The 20,555-nt window shown below is 34.1% G+C and overlaps 1 protein-coding gene and 1 long non-coding RNA gene across 12 annotated transcripts in view; one reads left to right on the top strand and one right to left on the bottom strand.

The window, feature by feature from the left end:
* LOC138698410 (uncharacterized) overlaps nucleotides 1-20,555 on the top strand; it is a 375,207-nt gene that overhangs the window by 123,306 nt on the left and 231,346 nt on the right. The window contains exon 1 of one of the 11 annotated variants that reach the window (XM_069824360.1): nucleotides 6,103-6,237. The exons of the other annotated variants lie outside the window; for them this stretch is intronic. The gene's annotated coding sequence lies outside the window, so the exon portion shown is untranslated. Of the gene's footprint in view, nucleotides 1-6,102; nucleotides 6,238-20,555 lie in introns of those variants that run through there. 11 annotated transcript variants of the gene reach the window in all.
* LOC138698406 (uncharacterized) lies at nucleotides 15,655-20,383 on the bottom strand. Its single transcript, XR_011331867.1, has 3 exons — nucleotides 20,257-20,383; nucleotides 19,798-20,005; nucleotides 15,655-19,557 (listed from the first exon to the last, which is right to left on the bottom strand). It is a non-coding gene; the product is annotated as an uncharacterized lncRNA (long non-coding RNA).

Below are 20,555 nucleotides of genomic sequence, written 5' to 3'. Positions count from 1 at the left end.
AGGTTTTCTATCCATTTCAGTGTACCCTATCGTCCCTTTCAATCCGCAAGGTTATTCCATTTCCACTCTGTATAATGGTAGCATATGATTTGCAACTCAGGAATGAAACGTGCAAAATCCGCCGCCTACTTATTAGTAAAGGTTTACATGTTTTGATGAAGGAAGATTATGCCAATGCACACGTTTTATGTGTGCACTTGTAACTTCTGTAAAATTGAAAGACGTTTTCAGAAGTACACACATTGCTTATCCGAAAGAAGGAGAACGTTTTCGTTTGAACATTTTAAAATTTAGTCTACATAGTCATTATAGGAGGCGTCTAGTATCAAAACCGGCCAAGTTAATGAAGGCAAATTTTTCAGTATCAAGCAGAAACCTCCCGTGACTAACCGGTGATGATTTAAAAAGTTGTTTCTTCACTGTTACATAGTTAATTGCTGTACATTTAGTTTTCCTTCATATTTAACATCTATTTCCTAGTTTATATACTTTTTTAATTGTTCGTAATTTTGACTTGGCCGGTTTTGTTGCAACTTTGCACAATTTTACTGTTTCCTTTTGTTTATAAATTTTCTGAAAAAGGCTAAATCAGCCACGGGCTTAGCTCAGTAGGCAGAGGCGCACGCCTACTGATCCGGAGATGCGCTCGAGTGTGGTTCGATTCCCGCTTGATTACCTGTTTGGTTTTTTCCGAGATTTTCCCCAACAGTAAGCCAAATGTCAGGTAATCTACAGCAAATCCTTGATCTCATCTCGCCAAATACCATCTCGCTATCACCAATACCATCGACAAGAAAAGACAAGTAGATCTGTAGTTGAATTTTCCTGCAAAATACCTCAAAATTAATCATTGCATCTGTTGAAAACCAGGGAGATGAAGCAGGTAAGGTAAGTGTCGCCTAAGGCCGCGCCGATCTGCTAGTTTTGATTATTGCAAAGAAAGATCCTTCGTTCATAATAAATCTCGTCTCCAGATATTGAATGCAAAACTCCGGAAGTTGTGTTGTCAACAACCCAAAACTTCAGAATTTTTGTTGCCAAGTAGTAAAAATGACATAAGGATTTGAAGAAAGGCAAATATTTTGTCTACTAATTTGGTAACATTGTTGCATAATCGAACAATATAGAAGTCAAAATAAAAACATCGCAGCAGGATGGAACTAAGTCGCTCCTTGACTTTTAATTCACTGGTTGAGTGATTTGGTCCGTTTTGTTGCATTATCTGTGATCTGTAATAAGATGATGTGGCTGACTTTGTAGTAAATTCTTATTTCACCTGATAGAGATACACTACCACTTTCAGTTTATAATTAAAAGTCTTATAATAATACAATAACTCTTATAAATTCTTCATAATTAAAAATAACAATGTAGTTAGTCTAAATAATAATAATGTGTTTAAACTAAATGGCCATTTTTGTAAATACCAGGTATCACTTCTTAGCCCTTGATATACTATTCTTGTATCAATAATGCAATCTTATAAATGTTCATAAGATATTAGACCAATATGTAGGCCAATATTTAAAATTAAACAATAAGAATCAGCGAGTCAGTGTCCATAAGAATTAGCCTGTTTGGTCTGATATATATTAAAATTCGCATATATAAAAATTATTATCACATTGAGTATTTCTTTAAATATAGCCCTAAATTTTAGAGACCAAATTACTATTTACAAATTATTATGGTAACCTTAAAGGAAGCTTTTAATAGAAAAAAGGAGCATCTTCAGCGGAACTCTGGAAAAAACTAAGAAAAAGACTAGTGAAGTGCTTTGTGTGGATTCTGGCATTGCACAAAACCATGGACATTACGACAAAGTGAAAAAAACCTAATAGAAACATTTGGAACGTGGACGTGTAGAAGATTGAAGCATGTGAAAAGGATACAGAATAAGAAATGAAGGTGTGTTAAAAAGAGTGGGTGAAGAAAGAAAGGTACTGAAACTGATCAGAAAGAGAAAAATAAATTGGTTAGGTCACTGGCTAAGAAGAATCTGCGTATTAGCGGTTGCACTGGAAGGAATGGTGAACGGGAGAATAGTTCGGGGCAGAAGAAGATATCAGATGATAGACGGCATTAAGATATATGGATCATATGCGGGAACAAAGAGGAAGGTAGAAAATAGGAAAGATTGGAGAATGCTGGGTTTGCAGTGAAAGATCTGCCTTCGGGCAGAAAACTATAAATGAAAGAAAAATGAATGAATCTATGTGAGAGCACTTTTTTATTTTAGGTCGCATAACTGCTGGGTCTAGCACATTTTTGAGGGTCAAGCACCCTTGAGAACAGAAGCCTCCGAATCGTTGAAGAAACATAATAGAATTAAACTTTAAAATTGGTTAAGGAGTTGTCGAGGGTAAATCGATTGTTCGGCGAGGAAGCACGTGAAGTCAAGTTGCCCACATTGAAGCGCAGGCTGCTACTTTATTGCTGCGAAACTTCCTGTTAAGATTTTAATTTTAATTACATAAATTTCCTAAGAATTGCCACTTACAAGCTTCGAGGTCTAAACGTCTCAGATCAGGAACTAAAGACGTATAACATTGTCATTGTTAACAGCATGTTATTCATTTAACATTCTAATTAAGATGACAAAGATATTATGATTTTGTGGAATGTTGTGAGGAAATATTCACTTTAATTACAGTTATACACAGAATAAGCAAAACTTCGCTATTTCATTACATGGATTTTTTTATATAGAATTACGTCTTCCGCTTCATTGCATAACTTTGGAATTGACCGTGATATAAAAATGAAACCCTCTCCATTTATTCCTATTGTACTCCCCTTATTTTCTTTGTATTCCTCTTGTTCTTCTTTCATTCCCCTTTTTCTTTTTATATTCCCTTTGTTCGCATTTGGTTTCCCTTGTTCTCGTATTATTCTTATTCTCCTTGTATTTTTTGTTATATTCCTCTTGATTTACTTTTATTCACCTATCTCTCCTTGTAGTATTGTGCTTGCTCTCCTTGTTTCCTCTTCTTCTCTTTGTCTTTTGCTTTTTCTCATTGTATTTCCCTTCTCCTAATTGTTATCCACTTATTCTCCTTGTCATTGCGTTGTTTTCTTTGTATTCCCTATGTTCTTTGTGCATTCTCCTGGTTTCCATGTGCTGCCTTTGTTTTTCTAACATTCCCCTTGTTCTCCTTGTACTCCCCTTGTTTTTCTTAGCTTCCCCTATTTCTTCCTCTCTTTTTCTTTTTCTAATTATATTCCTCTTGCTCTCATTATATTCTCTTTCTTGTCGTTCTATTCTATTTCTTCTTCTGATGTTCCCCTTGTTCGTCTTGTCTTCTTCTTGTTTTCCCCTTGTTCTATTTTTTATTCTCCTTCTTCTCCTTATATTCCCTCTATATTCTTTGTATTTTCCATGTTCTCTCAGTATACCCCTTGTTCTCCTTATATTCACCTTGTCTTGTCTTCCCGTATTTCTCTCTTTTTAGTAATTGTATTTCTCTTGCAGTAATTGCCTTCTCCCTGTATTCCCATTCTTCCCCTTGTTCTCCTTGTCTTCCCCTTGTTCTCATTGTCTTCCCCTTATTCTCCTTGTTTTCGCATTTTTCTCCTTGTCTACCACTTTTTCGTCTTGTATTCCTCTTATTCTCTTTGTATTCTCCTCGTACCTCTCGTGTTTCCCATTTTTTCTCCTAGTAGACCTCTGGCTCCCCTAGTATGCCCCTTGTGTGATCGCATCCACACGTAGTTCTACGTAAAGATGTCCAGGATAGCCTAGATGATATATATATAGCCTATATATATATATTTATATATATATATATATATATATATATATATATATATATATATATATATATATATATTGCTCATCCCTACTTTGGAGAGAACAACAGCCAGGATCGTCACCCGTCCGCAGTAAACGAACACGAGATGGCAGTACAGTCGCTAATGCAATTCAAATTAGAGTTATGACATGACTCCTTATGTAACAACTAGATGGCAACATAGTAAACCTGACAAAAGTTGTTACCGTCAAACCCGAGTCAGAATCTTTCTAACTCGTTGGTCAAACCCTATAAGGCCGAGCAATCTGGGTATATAAGATCTACGAGCATAGTAAAGATAAGCATAGGGATCCGTCCTCGGTTCAGCCCTCGTAAAGTCAACCCAAGCACTGACTGACAGAAAAGATTGTCGTACCTATTGTTATAGTGAAACTTTGGTCACAGCGTATAATAATGATGATGATGATAATAATAATAATAATAATAATGATAATAATAATAATAGGCTACCGGCTTAGCTCAGGCGGTAGCGCGTTTGCCTGATAATCTGGAATTGCGCTCGAGCAAGGGTTAGATTTCCGCTTCGGCTGATTACCTGGTTGGGCTTTTCCCGAGGTTTTCTCCAAAGATAATGCGAATGTCAGGTAATCAGTGGCGCCAAGTACTATCTCGCTATCACCAATTTCATCGATGCTAAATCCTAGTAGTTGGTACCGGCGTAGATAAACTGTGTCCCGATCATGAAAAATACGTTAAATCGGGTTCCGAGTCGGAAAAGGTTAATTGGGTTTCAGCCTATTAGCATTACCCAGGGAACACTGCGTCAAGGTTGGCTGGATCGTCCCTCAAAAAGTTAAAAATTAAAACACATTGATTTTACAGATTCAAACGTACTAATTAGTCCCTTTGTCAAAAGTATCATTTGTTCTGCAATCAAATGTTCCTTTTTCTTTCTAATTTTAGTCTGCTTTCTTGAACTTCTACATAAAATGTAAACTTCGGATTGAAAATCATGGATGAGCGTTAAATATAATATATTAAATATTTGAATATTTTAATGAAGTGAACAATTTAAGCAATTATCTATAAACGAGTATTCAGATACCGTATAAAAAGCAATATAAAACAGGAATTGAGGCGAGAATGAAAGAATTCACATGCATTGGTAGTTCTGTTTGAAGAGGCAAAAAATTTATACCACAGAGGAAAAGGGAATGTGGCATCTGGAGCTATATATATATATATATATATATATATATATATATATATATATATATATGTTTCCAACACATAATCCCTGAACTATTCAATGTTTTTATTGCCAGCTGGTAGGATCGACATGGAGTCGTCGAGGAAAGATTTTTCGATTTTCTTTTAAATATTAACGCATTTCTATTTGTAAAAAATTATTAGTCGAAAATAGCCTAACTGACACAGGTAGCAAAACTCGAGAATAGTCTGGAAATTCCAGGACCCAATTTACTAGAACGGAGACCTAATTTACCGATCACGTAAGATTCGGAAATTGATCGGGACCCGATTTACCTAGATCCGTTGGTATAGTGTCGTTAATAACAAGTAGAAAAGAAGATAATAATAATAACAATAACAATACATAATCCTTTTAGTCCATGTTATCACACATTTTAATGAGAAATTATGATACAGCATAAATCTTAAAAATCTTAACTAATTACACATCTTTCCTATCATGTAGTCTGTATGGCAAGGTCGACCTGGTTGGCGAGTTGGTATAGCGCTGGCCTTCTATGCCCGCGGTTTCGGGTTCGATCCCGGGCCACGTCGATGGCATTTAAGTGTGATTAAATGCGACAGGCTCATGTCAGTAGATTTACTGGCATGTAAAAGAACTCCTGCGGGACAAAATTCTGGCACACCCGGCGACGCTGATATAACCTCTGCAGTTGCGAGCGTCGTTAAATAAAACATAACATTTAACATTGTATGGCAGGTAAATCTTTTGAGAATTTGTTTTCTATAAAACGGAAGGAATATATGCCGCAAATAACCTAACTTTGCTGAAAATTGAAGTCAATACAAATGGATGTATGTCCATTTCAATTTTTTTGTTATAGTTTTTGTCAAAATCATGTAATCTTTCAGTCTGTAGGTCTGAATTTCAAAACAAAGTAGTATTGTTTTAAAAATATGTATACCTTTACGTTTAAGTTTTAAACTGAAATCAAATTCCAATCAACTTTATTTTGTCTGTCATAGCTGCCGTTTTATGAAACAAATGAAGTCACACGGGCTTACATACGTGACGAGACAAGACGCTGAGTGTAAACCTCCCCCACTCCGCCCAGCAAGTCGCGTTGTACGCCTGCCTATCCTACAGGTAATGGCGCATGGCTTCAACGGGATTCGATGGGACGTAATTCCTAATTGAAGTCATTTGTCGTCACCGCGTGGAGGCGACCGGAAATACACTTCTACTGTTCCCGACTTGACTATCCAAACACAGGTAGGATTAGTATTTTTAACATCTACTTTCTTCTTAAGTGTGGCAATTCCAGCAACAAGTAGGTGCAAGATTTTTTACATGTTAAAGTCAAATTTCTTCACTCTTATGGTCTTGGTGTATTCGAATTATGCAACTAAAGTCTCGGTGCAACCTTAGTCAGATTTTTTTCTGTATAATTATTTAATTATAGTGAGCTTGAAGTCGAGGATTCTACATTGAGTCAACAAAATCTAAACTTGTAGAAATGTGCCTCATCTCTGAAATTATCAGTTTAAGTTGATGAGGTTCTAGCTGATGCATCTACTATCAGGCAGTACATCTCACTTGACGATATGTATTAGAGCAGGCATAGGCAATATGTTTTCGCGCGGGCACTTTATACACCACTCCTTCATTTCTCCCTTTACAAATATTCTTCTACATGTCTGCGTGTACGTACAGGAAGCAGCGTTCTAATCAGTGATTTGTAAAGTGGTGTAATATCGATGGCTAAGAAGTGGTATCTGTAAATTTGCAGGTGAATGAAAAAACTGTTTAAAATTGTTTATCAAAATAAACAAACTTTTTCTATATATTCTGCTTTGTAATATCTTATATTTCAGGACAAAATATTAATTAATATTCCAACTTTGTAATACAGATAATAATATTTCAATAAATCTAAATAATAATGTAGTTAAACTAAATTACCATTTTTGTAAATACGAAGTATCACTTGTTAGGCATCGATATGGCGAATAAATTATAGATGTCCTTTTAAATTCCAGCAAGCATGGGAACAAGATATTTTGTTATTATGAATGAAGGTAAAGTTCAATGCCTCAACTGTTCAGTTGAGATTTATATAAAACATTATATCAGACAGCACTTCGATCTTGAACATATGAAAGATTTTGGAAAACATAAACTTATAGGTAGGAGTTTAAAATGACATCGTTAAAAATTTTCATTTTGCATGTAGTTTTAACCGATAAGCAGAAATACAATGGGTATGGAATGAATGGGACCGTCAATTGCTTATCATACAATATAGTGTTACTAACTATGTTACATTTTATTGATGAACGTTTTCGGAATACTATGCCATCATCAGATCTTGAAAAGTTGTCTTTTATACATGCTTAATATTATGCCACATTGGTTAAATGCAATATATAAATAACAAACAACGAAATCATAATTAGGCCTACACTAATTTTATAGCTATCTAATTGTTTCTAACTTGTTTCATCAGAACATGTAAACAAAAAACGAACGACGAAAATGACATCTGTTCTATAAAGAATTATATCAAGTGTCAACTTTTAATGGTTTTAATGTTTTAATGTTTTATAGATCTGTTTTACTCAATTATTGTTTTGTGCTTTAACATATTATGAAATGACATTGTCCAATTAACAGCTGATTGAGGACACATTAACCACAAGTTTGCCTATAAAATTAGTGTAATTATGATTTCGTTGTTTGTTATTTATATATTGCATTTAACCAATGTGGCATAATATTAAGTATGTATAAAAGACAACTTTTCAAGATCTGATGATGGCATAGTATGCCGAAAACGTTCATCAATAAAATGTAACATAGTAACACTATATTGTATGATAAGCAATTGACGGTCCCATTCATTCCATACTCATTGTTAAAAATGTTTTATATTCATTAGAAGAAGAAGAATTGTTTGCATACATCTTAAGTCTGATTACTGAAATATGTTACTAGTCAGCGATGTATGCAATGATGGGGGGAAAGGAACTGACCCATGCCCCATTATCTTCTGGCTTAGTTTCCTCATGAATAATACCTTATTGGTGTCACGTATAAGATTCTAACTAGTTACTAGAGTCGTGCACAACCGGTTACGAAAAATATAAATTATATATTGCTATTGAACGCCTGGTGCTATGGTCTGTATGCAAAGCTCTCCATCTCGCGGAGTGTCTCAGGTTCGGTTTATCGAGTATTAGAGTTGTTTCTTATTCTTTGTGGGTGGACAGCAAAGGCAGACCACATTGAGCCATGCAGTAGTTGCAAGAGCCCTTGCCAGAACGCGTTTATCATCGTGTACGCCTACCATTCAGATAAGTCTTCCTCTCTCAGTATATTAAATCAATAAATCATCCATTCATCCATCCATCGACTCATTGATTCATTCATACATCGATTCATTGATTCATTCATGTATGGTTTGATTGATTCATTCATTGATTCACTGATTGATTGATTCATTCATTCATTTATAAATTCAGTAATTGATTCATTCATCCAGTCCAGGTATGACAATTGAGTACCTTCAAGGGCAACAACATGCTTCGTGAAAGTACAAGCATTTGAGCTTCAGAGTACTTTTCTTTTTGTTAATAACACTCTATCTTCTTAAAAATGATTTATTAATGAAATAATAATGCAGCTCTTTAGAGTAATTAAAAGGCATTATACCTATATTAACAACAACTGTTTTAGAGGTATGCATTCTGAGTTTAAAGTGTAAATATTACACTAGAATGTAGGGCTATGTACCTATTTGCTCTTCTCTATAGTAAGTAATTGTAATTTGTTTTATTCTTCATTTCTTTACGCACCAGATTTCATATTCTGCATTACACTTAATTTCCTTTGTTGTTACCGGTGTCGATTAGTTCATTTATGCATTAGTTATGAAGATAAGTGTATTAAAGTGTCCACTCAATAATTGTAGACCTATATCAAGCAAACACATGTTTTAATAACACAAAGTAAATTTCCTTCAATTGTTACTCCGTTTGTATACTCAGAAAATGTCGGTTTCATGTAAGATAAAGTGTCCCTGGTATTGTCTACCTGCAAAACATAAGGGTAACCGGTTGAAAATCGAATATTCGGTCGGTTCCGCGACCTTTATGGATATTCTCTAACCGATCGAATCTAAACCGGTTGCAAGCGCTATTTTGCAGCTCTCTGAGTCTAACCACTCTTCGGATTGCTGTCTGAATAATAATCACAACGGATTTTTATTTAATAATAATAATAATAATAATAATAATAATAATTACTGTAGTAGTACTAGTACTAGGGTAGTAGTAGTAGTAGTAGTAGTAGTAGTAGTAGTAACAACCTCCCATTTTGTGTGCGAATAATATAAACTAATAGGCACCACTAAAGACTTATTTAAAAATAAATTGACTCGAAATACGGTTTGAATATTAGATTCAAAATTCTCCATTGCATTGGGGTTTCAATTTTATATTCAAAATTTTGCACATAAAATATCAATGCACAACAGGTTACATACAGAGTCTTTCATAAGTAACAAATCTATCGAAAAATCAACTATTTTCGATAACTTTAAAAAATGATGTTCATCTTCACGAGAAAGAACCCTTCCCGCTGCCGTACAGTCGATTTGGAAACAAACATCCCTTCTCCCCCTCCGCCAGAAGAAGCTACTTATCCATTTTTAATGTGCATTTGATGCCAACTTAAAATGACCTGGAGAATCGCCTTCTATACGCCAAGGATAATGGCACACGGCAATTGTTGTGATAAACTGGAATGATAAAAATGCCACTCAGCCGCTTAACGTTATTGCAGAAGAGAAAAATTGCTGCCTGCTTGGAACTTGGAAACAGTATCGCTCAAATTGAGCGTTTATTCCGTAGACGAAGTGTTTCCAGGCAGGTGGATCGGCCGCACAGGCCCAATCCATTGGTCTCCGCGATCACCTGATTTGACTCCCCTGGACTTCTTTTTCTGGAGATTCATACCCCTGGACTTCTTTTTTTGGGGATTCATAAAGAATTTGTCTATGCACGCACCATTCCTGAATTAGTGGAACGAATTGAACACACGATACAAATGGTTACGCCTGACATGCTCACCAGAGTCCATGAAGAGTTGATGCGTCGCTTACATTTTCGCGCAGTCCACACCTGTAGAGTAACGGTTAGCACGTCTAGCCGCGAAACCAGGTGACCCGGGTTCGATTCCCGGCCGAGTCAAGTTACCTGGTTGAGGTTTTTTCCTGGGTTTTCCCTCAACCCAATACGAGCAAATTCTGGGTAACTTTCGGTGTTAGACCCTGGACTCATTTCACCAGCATTATCACCTTCATCTCATTCAGTTGCTAAATAACTAAGATGTTGATAAAGCGTCGTAAAATAACCTACTAAAATAATAAATTTGTGCATTCAGCAGAACGGAAGACATTTTGAAAATTGTACATCATAATTTGTCAACAATTGAAACTGGTTTTACATTTATATGTGTTAATAAAGGTTTATAACACTAACCATTCTTTCGTTTAATAGCTTTGGCGGCGAGGAGAGGGGGTGTTTGCTTCCAAACCGATTGTGCGGCATCGGGATGGGTTCTTTCTCGTCAGGATGAACATAATTTAAAAAAAATTATACAAAATAGTTAATTTTTCGATAGACTCGTTACTTATGAAAGACCCTGTATTTTAATCACTTACAGTTGTTAAGAAAATTCCACTACTTAATTAAAACAAAATCGTAAATCCAGCTAACTCCAATCACTGCCATGCCTGCCAACAGTGCAGCGCGCAGGGAACTATCTTCATCAAATCTCAATATATTGATTCACGCATATATTTGTGTGACTTCCATTAAATAGGACCTTTATCTTTTGTGCAATTTAAATTAACATTTCCTTAAAAAAAGTCCAAATTTCTCATGAAAAACACATTTCGAATACATTTGTGCTAAAAACAAAAATCTGGCGTATAGCAATATTTCTCGTTATTTCGCGAGGTCAAACTTACGAGAGGCTATTTTTACCTGGAAGGGCTTGAAACATAACATTTTTGCTTTTATTAGCTGAAAAGCCATCCACTGTTTGGGAAAACTAGATACAGTACCGGTATCTCCAGTTATTAGAATGACAGTTACAATAATAGGCGTGACGGAATATTCTTACTGTAGACATATTACCAATATAAAATTTCAAGAATGGACTTGTGTTCTTTTGAAGTTTATCATTAGAGAATATATTGTGATGTTGAAAAACAACTACGAAATTTTCAGGTAAAAACACGAAGAAATTTTTCCGTGCATGTCTTTGTCTGTCTGTACGTTTGTGTACAATGATTTATACCAACTTTAGAGACTCAATATCTGAGAGTCAATTTATACAGAAATGATGCACATATAATACACTTTAGCAAAATATTAATTTAACATTTCTTGTTTGAAATGAAGATAAGAAACACACTAGCGATGAGGTTAAAAATAGATTGTAACGATTATCTGCGTTCTCATTATAAGAAATAAAAGAGGAAGCATTAAGTGTTGCAATAAATCAAGTTGGAGATTTTTCACGCAAGTACACGTTTTCAACATGTTTGACGCAGAAAAAGATGTAGTTTCGGTCATGCCGTCTGTCTCTATACGATTTCTCCTAAAACTTAGTTCAAAAAGTGTGAGTCGCGACCCCATCGGTAGAGGGGGGGTGTGAAGAGCTGAGGTGGGGTCGTGAGAGGATTTACAATATATAGCATAAAACGCTTTATTAGCAGATATTTTTTTTTGTATCTAGAAACATAAAAAACGTTTAACATGAAAGTCAAAATACGTTCCAGTAATTATAAAGTAAGAAATAATTAATACGATAAATATACCTGCTTTTCAAAATGTGGCTTTCAAATCTGGACTTTGTATTCGATACACACATAGCGATATCATTTTCAAGTTCAAGGAGATTTTTCGCTTTTGTTTTGTTGGAAATCGTAGACGAGAAGCTTATTTTTATCAAAAGCTTAAAGACCTTCTTTTGCAAGCACGAGGTATTCTTGCATTTTTTAAAATACAAAATTATTCTACGCTTTTCCAACAAAAATTTATTGAGGAATTATGTTCATAAAATATAGTAAATTCGTAAAAATCTTCACCGAAAATTCAGTTCCGTTTCCCCGTCAGATTAATGAATAGTGAAGAAATACCGTAGTATGCTCGCAGATCTCTATGTTTCGAACATATTAATTATTGAGAATCATTTCTATGTTTCGTGGCAAATTTTTTCAGAGCCCAATAGCACCGAGCCCTAAATAGGTAATCTTTATAATTGGTGAAGACCTCATAATTGGTTTTTGTTTAGAATGGCTGGTCATGTACGTATTTATCACTGTTGATTGAACCGAAACAAGTCTAATATATTTTAGCTTTCGTGCCACTTTTAAATGGTGATTTCCACAAATATAATAAATAATATTAGAAATAATTTCAATATAAAGTAGATACCGCTTTTTAACTAAAATTTTGTGAGTTAGTTCTTTTTGTTTCAAGATGTTCTTAAGTACGCGGGAAATATTTGGAATCTCAGTCAAGTTATGGAGTATTCATATTATGATTTAAAAAAATATTTTCTTTTACATGGCTAATTTTACTTTCCCATTTTGCGAACTGTTGTTATGCAAAAATAGATTTCAATATTTTTCCGGAATTACACACCTTCAGCGTATCTGATATTGAAAAAGTGTCTTTGAACCGAGCTCCTACCACGCAGTAGCGGAGAAGCGAGAAATATGTTCCCAAATTGAAGTAGCGGAAAGCCGTCATTTGTTTGGAAGAAAACGCGCGGGATTTCGAAACCATTATTTGAATACGTGTTGTATTGCGTATCCGAAAGCTAAATGTTTTTATTTACAGGAACAATACTTTATTTGCGAGATACCTTTAATATCGTGTTTCTGCTGCCAGCAGAGTTGCTACGTTTTCTGCAAGAGAAATCGGGATATGAGAAGCTAACTTAAGACATTAAACTTATCAACACTTTATCATAAGATTTATAGCAGTTTTCTGTAAAGTAGTGTTTACGAGCTTTTTAATGTAGGCTAATAGGCCTATTCGCCTTCGTGAGAAACACTAAAATACGAAGGACACACAGTACAGTGAACATTGTAATAATTTGTTTTTTTTATTAACCACGAATATGTTTTAACCATTTGCTACTGCAACAGTTTCAGTATCTGACGATGAATCCATGTTTAAACATAGTTCACTAAAATATAAAACGCAGCAATTTTATGTGTCTGTTATTAGTGTAAAATACGATATCAAAACGCTATCTTTTTTGCCACTCAACGCACTTAAAATACATAATGTTTACTAATTGCGACAGCAGTGACTAGGGACCAAAGCGGATTAATAAATAATGCGGTAGAACTAGGAGAAGTATTATTTTGCGAGTTTAGTTGCCTTACGGCTATCTCATAGACTTACTAAATATCCGCGGGTTACCTCTATGTTTACAATGTTACCATCTGAGTCAATATATAGGCTAAATAAAGATATCGAATAATGGGAAATAGAAATACAAATATGTTCTAGACTAATATCTGTAAAATCGGGATTTTTGTCAATCCCGACTCGCTTTAATCGGAATTCAACCAGGAAATTGGGAGAATCACTCCTAAATTGGGATACCCGGCAACCCTGGCTGTCAGACTTGCATCATTTTCATAGGAACTCTGAATGTGAATATTCATAATCACGGTTAATAAAAGAATTAATATGTCAACTTTAATTCAGTCTGTAGGTTAAACTGCTGTATGTAGTCAAAAAGCATTATTATTATTATTATTATTATTATTATTATTATTATTATTATTATTATTATTATTATTATTATTATTGGCAGCAGTAGTAGCAGTAGGAGTAGCAACAGCAGCAGCAGCAGCAGCAGCAGCAGCAGAAAATGTTTCATTATTCCGTAACTAATGCAAGAATTACTTTCAATCATTTATATTTAAAAAATCAACATTTTATAATTTATGCAGTTTTTGTATCTTTAAATCCGGTGAATAATTATTCATGTATGCACTGAAACAACAGCTGTTTGAAGAAAATGAATGATATGGAGTGAATGACGGACAATAACAATGTATAATAACGTAGTTTGAAAGGTAGCAACTATCTTCGAAATGAGTTGAACACACTATGATTCATTGTAGGGTAGACATTCTCTCTCTGGATTGCACCTATCCACTTTCGGTTAAGGGAAGCTTTACTCAGAGAAAACTTGAAGCATAAAGAGTCACATGGCAAGTACTATAGTTTGTCTTTTGTAACATAATATGGAGAAAAATTTGTCGTAGAAATTAAGAATTAACTAACCAGTAAAATATAACATTCCTTCCTTCTTTATCTTTACATCCGTGTGCATTGCTGCAATTAAAAGCAGCACACGAAAGAACCATACTTATTCAGCTCTACCAAACAAATGACCGCTCGTCGGCTGTTCAACACTGTCGCCAACATATCGCCCTACAATCTCGCTAACTTTTCAACAAAAAGTAGCTAAATCTCTCCAAAGTTTGTTAAAAAAAATCCTCAGAAATGTCGCTAAAATTAATAATAAATATCACTAAATATAATTCCGTCGTCGTCACCCTCTTCTGCGGAGTCTGGTTGTATTGTTGGCGGCTGTGATGTTGAGGTGGAAGGTGTGGGAACAGCTGATTGTGAATACACTGCACTTGATCCAATCATTGACACTACACTTTCTGGCAAATTGTAAGTGTGGAAATTTTCACCCAAGCGTTTGACCACAATTTATTTTTGTGAAACCTAACGTTTTTTAAATCTAATATATTAAAATATATTAAAACCAGCAAAAACTGCAGTCTCATTTGCTTCACACGAACTGTCGGCACAAAATTCCGAAACTCAATTGCCGCAGGTCGGTTCGGAGTGGAAAATCTCCGCGTTGCGAGGAAGAACCAAGAATTAGTTGGAGCTCACGACTCGTCACGAGACAATCAAAGTTCCGCCGTTTATGGGTGTTGGAGCAGTAGCATTGAGAGAGAGAGAGACCTAATCTGTGAGAATCATTGAATCAGCATCTTTCACCCTGATCACTGATCACAATAATATATGAGATCAGGGCTTTCACGTATGAATCATTAGACGACTCAGTCATGCACACATGCCTCTTGTAAAACCAAGAAGTTCATGACTTCAGTTGAGTATTTTAACTTGAAAGGAAAAAGTGGAAGAATATAAAAATCAGCAGAAAAGTCGCTAATCGTATTTTACAAAATTTGTCGCCGAGACTGAATTAAAATTCCCTAGATTTAGCGACTTATCGCTAAATATGGCAACACTCCTGTTCAATTTAGGAGCATAACACTAGCGCCAATAAGCGGTCTAGCGGTTATTAGTAAGTCTCTAGTGAGGATCACGTAAGTTCAGTTCCCAAACAGCAAATATTTCCGTCTTATCAGTGTTGCCAACTGTTACCAGATATCACCACATGTAGTAAAATCACGATCCTATGTACTGAATGACTTCTTTACTCACCGTACTTTACCTTTATGTTGGAAGGTTATTCTGAATAGTTTCAATAATTTGTAATATATTTTCGTAGGTGAACTATATGAGAAATGGAGGAAATGAATCACATGAGAAGTGTATTGCTATGTTATATTCTTTTATTCCTTTACATTATTAGTATTAGCATTAATAGGTTACTAGACGTAAATATACAACAAAGTATAGTATATAATATTCAAGAATCAAATCTGTTCCAAGACCAATTAAATTATTGTCACTTCACTTCAAAGATTCCAGCGTACATATACTGTACTTCCTAAAGGTAGATAATTTAATAACCAATTGACTTTTGGTTGGAATTCGAATGAACTTCTGATTTTCTTTTGAAATTAGTAAGGAAATGGATAATACAAATAGGCTAAAACTGAAATAATAATAAATCAACTTACAAAAATAATTTTGGTCCTTAAAAGCCATAAGTAATTTCACTTCTAGATACCTTTTAAAAGATTTCATTTGTTTGTAAATTGCTTAGTAATGTTACACTTACACTTATTATTTCTGCAACTCCACGTCTGTCATTGAAAAAATGTATGATACATAACTGTGAAGTCTCTTTTTGGCTCTTGTGTCCTAAATTTAAATAAGAAAAAACAAATGATTCAAGAAATGTGAGCTGATGAAAATTAAGTACTCAATTAATAAAATAATTACTACCAAAAGAGTATTTTATTAATTCTATACAAAAGATGGATTACACAGAACAGATGGCCAGAAATCATAGATTTATACAGAACATACAGCATGAAACGATCATCCAAAAATGCTTTTTGTACACAATAACTTCTTTCAAACGAAGTGAAATAGCCAATAAGTTCAATAAATATTACGCTAATAAGTAATAACTATAATTAATAATTATCTACAAGCTGTAAAAGGGAATAAAATAGTATATTGTTGAAATTAGGGGGTTATGGTTTATTACGTGTATTTATAATTTTAATTACTTTATCTACATTTAATTATATTTTAATTTCTATTAGATTAGTTGGTGGTGTGGTTGTTAGTTTTATCTGTGTACGTCAGACTATTAAGGAAAAACTGAAATAAATATTAAATTTACAATCTACTTTATATCATCATCATCATCATCATCATCATCATCATCATCATCTGTGGTCATACAGCCCTTTTAGTTTAGCCTTGACCTCCTTAAGAATTGCCGCCCAATCTTCCCTCTCTAGGGCTCTCCGTCTCCATCTCTTAATTCCTGCTTTAACTAGATCATCCTGAACATCATCCAACCATCGTAGTTTAGGTCTTCCTGCTCTTCTTTTACCACTTAGCGTGGCATCTAGTAATCTTTTAGGAATATTATTATTGTCCATTCTGATAATGTGGCCCAGCCACTCCAGCCGTCTAATTTTTATATCAGTGACAATACTTGAATCTTTATATAGTTTTTGTAGTTCAGAATTGGTCCTAATTCTCCACTCTCCCTTATCATAAATAGGGCCATAAATTTTTCTTAAAATTTTCCTTTCCCACGTATCTACTTTATATAACAATATTTAATCAAGAACTGAATATTACTATTAATTTAATAACATAAGACCCAAAACATCTCCAAGTCCAGACAATACACATGCTGATTTTCTTAAACATGTTGGCAAACAAGCAAACTCACTACTTTTATCTTGTAATCTCATGTAAAATACAATATCTGTCTGGAGAAAATCTATCATAACATCAATTTTGAAAAGCATTTATTCAACTAATATCTTTTCGAGTTATCGACAGATACCATTTACCAGTATGATAGCCAAAATTATGGAAGAGATGATTTCATAGATTGAATTGGTTCCTGGAATCTAGTAACTAACTTCCATCTTATTGAGTTGACTTTAGAAAATTACATTCAACAAATGGACAGATTTTAAATTTTAGTCAAGATATTAAAGATATTTTAAACAGAAAACAAAACACCTTAGCAATTTTAATTTATTTTCAAGGATCATATGACTCTGTAGATATAAATCACTTAAGAAATTGCAAACTTAGGGTGTCCATGATAAAGTGTTACACTGGGTCAGTGACTTGATTATTTGATTCATTGTCACAAATATGTAAATAGAGACAGATTCATCTGGGCTTCCCACATTGTTGTTTTCAGGAATACATTTTCCAATATTAATGTCGATGGTCTAACTAAAGAGATAGATCTTATGATAATCTCATCATTTGCAGATAATATGGTTGTCTAGAACAAAAAATCACAGTCCACAAATATTAATAAACTGAGCCAAAATCCCAACAGACTTTTTGACTCTACTTGGAGAACTCAAACTAGCTCAATTAAGGGAAACTTTACTAATAAAACACAATCCCAAGTTATTTGAAAATGAATAGTATATAAGTTAACTTTAACAGATGATGTTAAGAAATGTGATACTGCTCCAGACATTTTAAAAATCATTAGAAACGATAAATGATCTGGTCAGTGAGTGACTACATACAGTATTTTTTATAGATGGATCCTGTTTACCAAGCTATAGATGTAGTGGTGTTGTAGTACAATACCAGTATATTCCCTTTTACAGGGAATTATATTCAAACACTTGTTTGCCCCATTTTAACCGTGACAATGCTTTTTAGTTCTTTTAAACGTTCTGGTTATTGTATTGTGTTTGTGTTTAGTGAAAGATTTTAGATAAGGGCGCAAATAGCCATAGTAGCTGACGCACCCTTTTTAAACGCCACTAACTAACTAACTTCAAACACTGACTAATTTTGATAGTGAAAACACTTTTAAGCTTACAAAATCTCCAGTATCAACTTCATAAATCTGAGAAGGCTGTCATACTATCAGATTCAAAATCAGATATTCTTGCTACAGTATTGGACGTAACAGCAAGAAATCTCAATATTTTATAGTGGTTTAAAATTTTAAGCAAAATGGTCGAATTACATCGACGACTGGTACTTCAGTGGATCCCTGAACTTCATGGAGTGGGAGATAATAAGGTAGCTGAAAGGTAGCAAAATTACTGTAAGGTTATCTATACCTGCATCTTACCACACTGTTAAAAGAATAACAAGATCAGAACATACAATGTGGTAACAAAAATGGGAAAGATTCTAAAGCAAATGAAAAAATTGCAATAGGCCATCCGGCATTCGCTCCACGATGGAGGAAAATCCTCAGAAGAAACTAACTAATCAGACCAAATGGGGGATCCAACCTACCCTCAAGTGCAGCTCTGAATTTGCAGGCCAACGAGTCTACCGACTAAGCTACATTGGTGGCTCTACTAAAAATATGAAGTACATGGCACTCAGATTATTAAATTGACAAACCTAAACAATTATTCATCAGTTAAGCTATAAAATATAATACATAGCAAGCAAGTTAATTCAATTTAAAAGTATAAACAATTCAATCAGCTGAAATATACAGAAATTGATAATACATATCATGCAAATTACTTCAAATTACAAGCATAAACAATTCATCACTTGTGGTATACAGCCTACTATTTAATTAACAGCACATACAATTTATCAGTTAAGCTATAGGCCTACAGTCTACTATTCAATTTACAGCATATATAATTCATCAATTAAGCAAAACAAAAATATAGTACAATACATAGTAAAAATAATACACCTAATTTTATAACTGAACTTCTATGAAAATCTACAGTGGCAGTACTCATATTATCACAGGCCATGATTGTCTCAAATATTTACAAAGAACTGATATTTCAGAATCTCCCATGTGCCATTTCTGAAATCTCAATGAAGATATGGATCATTGTCTTGACTGTCCAACTTTACACAACTTTCAATCATCCGGTTAAATATTGGAGTGCAAGATAACAAATGACATTAACTGCTGAACACTGGACATCAATCAACCAACAACTTCATTACATTAAGGGGGAAAAAAGCCGAAAGAATTGTATATAGACACAACACATAAGACAAGGCCGCTTCAGGACAGTAATTGGCAAGGCTCTGTTGTCTTAGGATTCTTATGTAGATTCAATTTCACCTGAAAGAAAAAAGTAGCATCTATAAGTATGCCTAATCATGAGAAATAAGAGAAACAGTTGCAATAGTAGTAGTAGTAGTAGTAGTAGTATTAATAATAATAATAATAATAATAATAATAATAATAATAATGACTGTAAAGTATGGAAATTAATATTGCAATGTAATATCAAAAGGTGATATCACACCATCAACTCTTATCATTTAGTACAATAAATCTATTATATTCAGTTGCAATCACCAGTAGCTGTTCTTTCCTCCATTTTGTTGTTGGCTGATTTTCCACAAGTCTGCTATGATATGCAGCACTATCCATGACAATAACGCATTGCCCTAATGTTCTCAGGTCAACAACTGTGTTTGCACCCACTTCTCAACTACAGGGCCATTCATAGCACTATGGTAGTCCTGACTTTTCTTTCAATTGCATGAAAACATTAAATCAGCACCTGCAATAAAAATTATACCTGGGCATATAATTACGTCACATGAATTCACAGCATTTAAATAAAGAAAATAAAACAAATTTATTCTTTTATTGCAATTACAGCACATAACGGAACATAATATGACACGAGATCCTCTTTGGTGAAAGGCTTTCCCACGTTTTTATTTAGTCACCAATTTTTATATTTTTGTACCCTGATTTAAAAAATTGCTCTTGCTAAATTTATGTAAAATATAAATCAATATAACTTACCGATTATAAATCCACCTTTCGTTCTGGCATTTAATCTTCCACTCTCATTTGTTGGTCTACGAATAACACCATTCATGTCATTGGAAACGTCAACTGGTTGATTCCATGACTAAGTGGGTGATCCTACTTAAAAAAACAGAGAGAGAAAAGCAATTCACAATGAAACTCTAAGAGACACTAAAATTTTAAACACAGGAAAACTGTTCAAGAATTTTATAACTAACCTCTAGTTATAATATGAAACTATTAATTGCAAAACATGTTGTTCCCACCTGAACTCTTTACTAGTAGCCTATACT

This window comes from Periplaneta americana, chromosome 1, assembly GCF_040183065.1.
Source record: "Periplaneta americana isolate PAMFEO1 chromosome 1, P.americana_PAMFEO1_priV1, whole genome shotgun sequence".
Classification (NCBI taxonomy): Eukaryota; Metazoa; Arthropoda; class Insecta; order Blattodea; family Blattidae; genus Periplaneta; species Periplaneta americana.
This window is presented reverse-complemented; position numbering and strand designations above follow the sequence as displayed.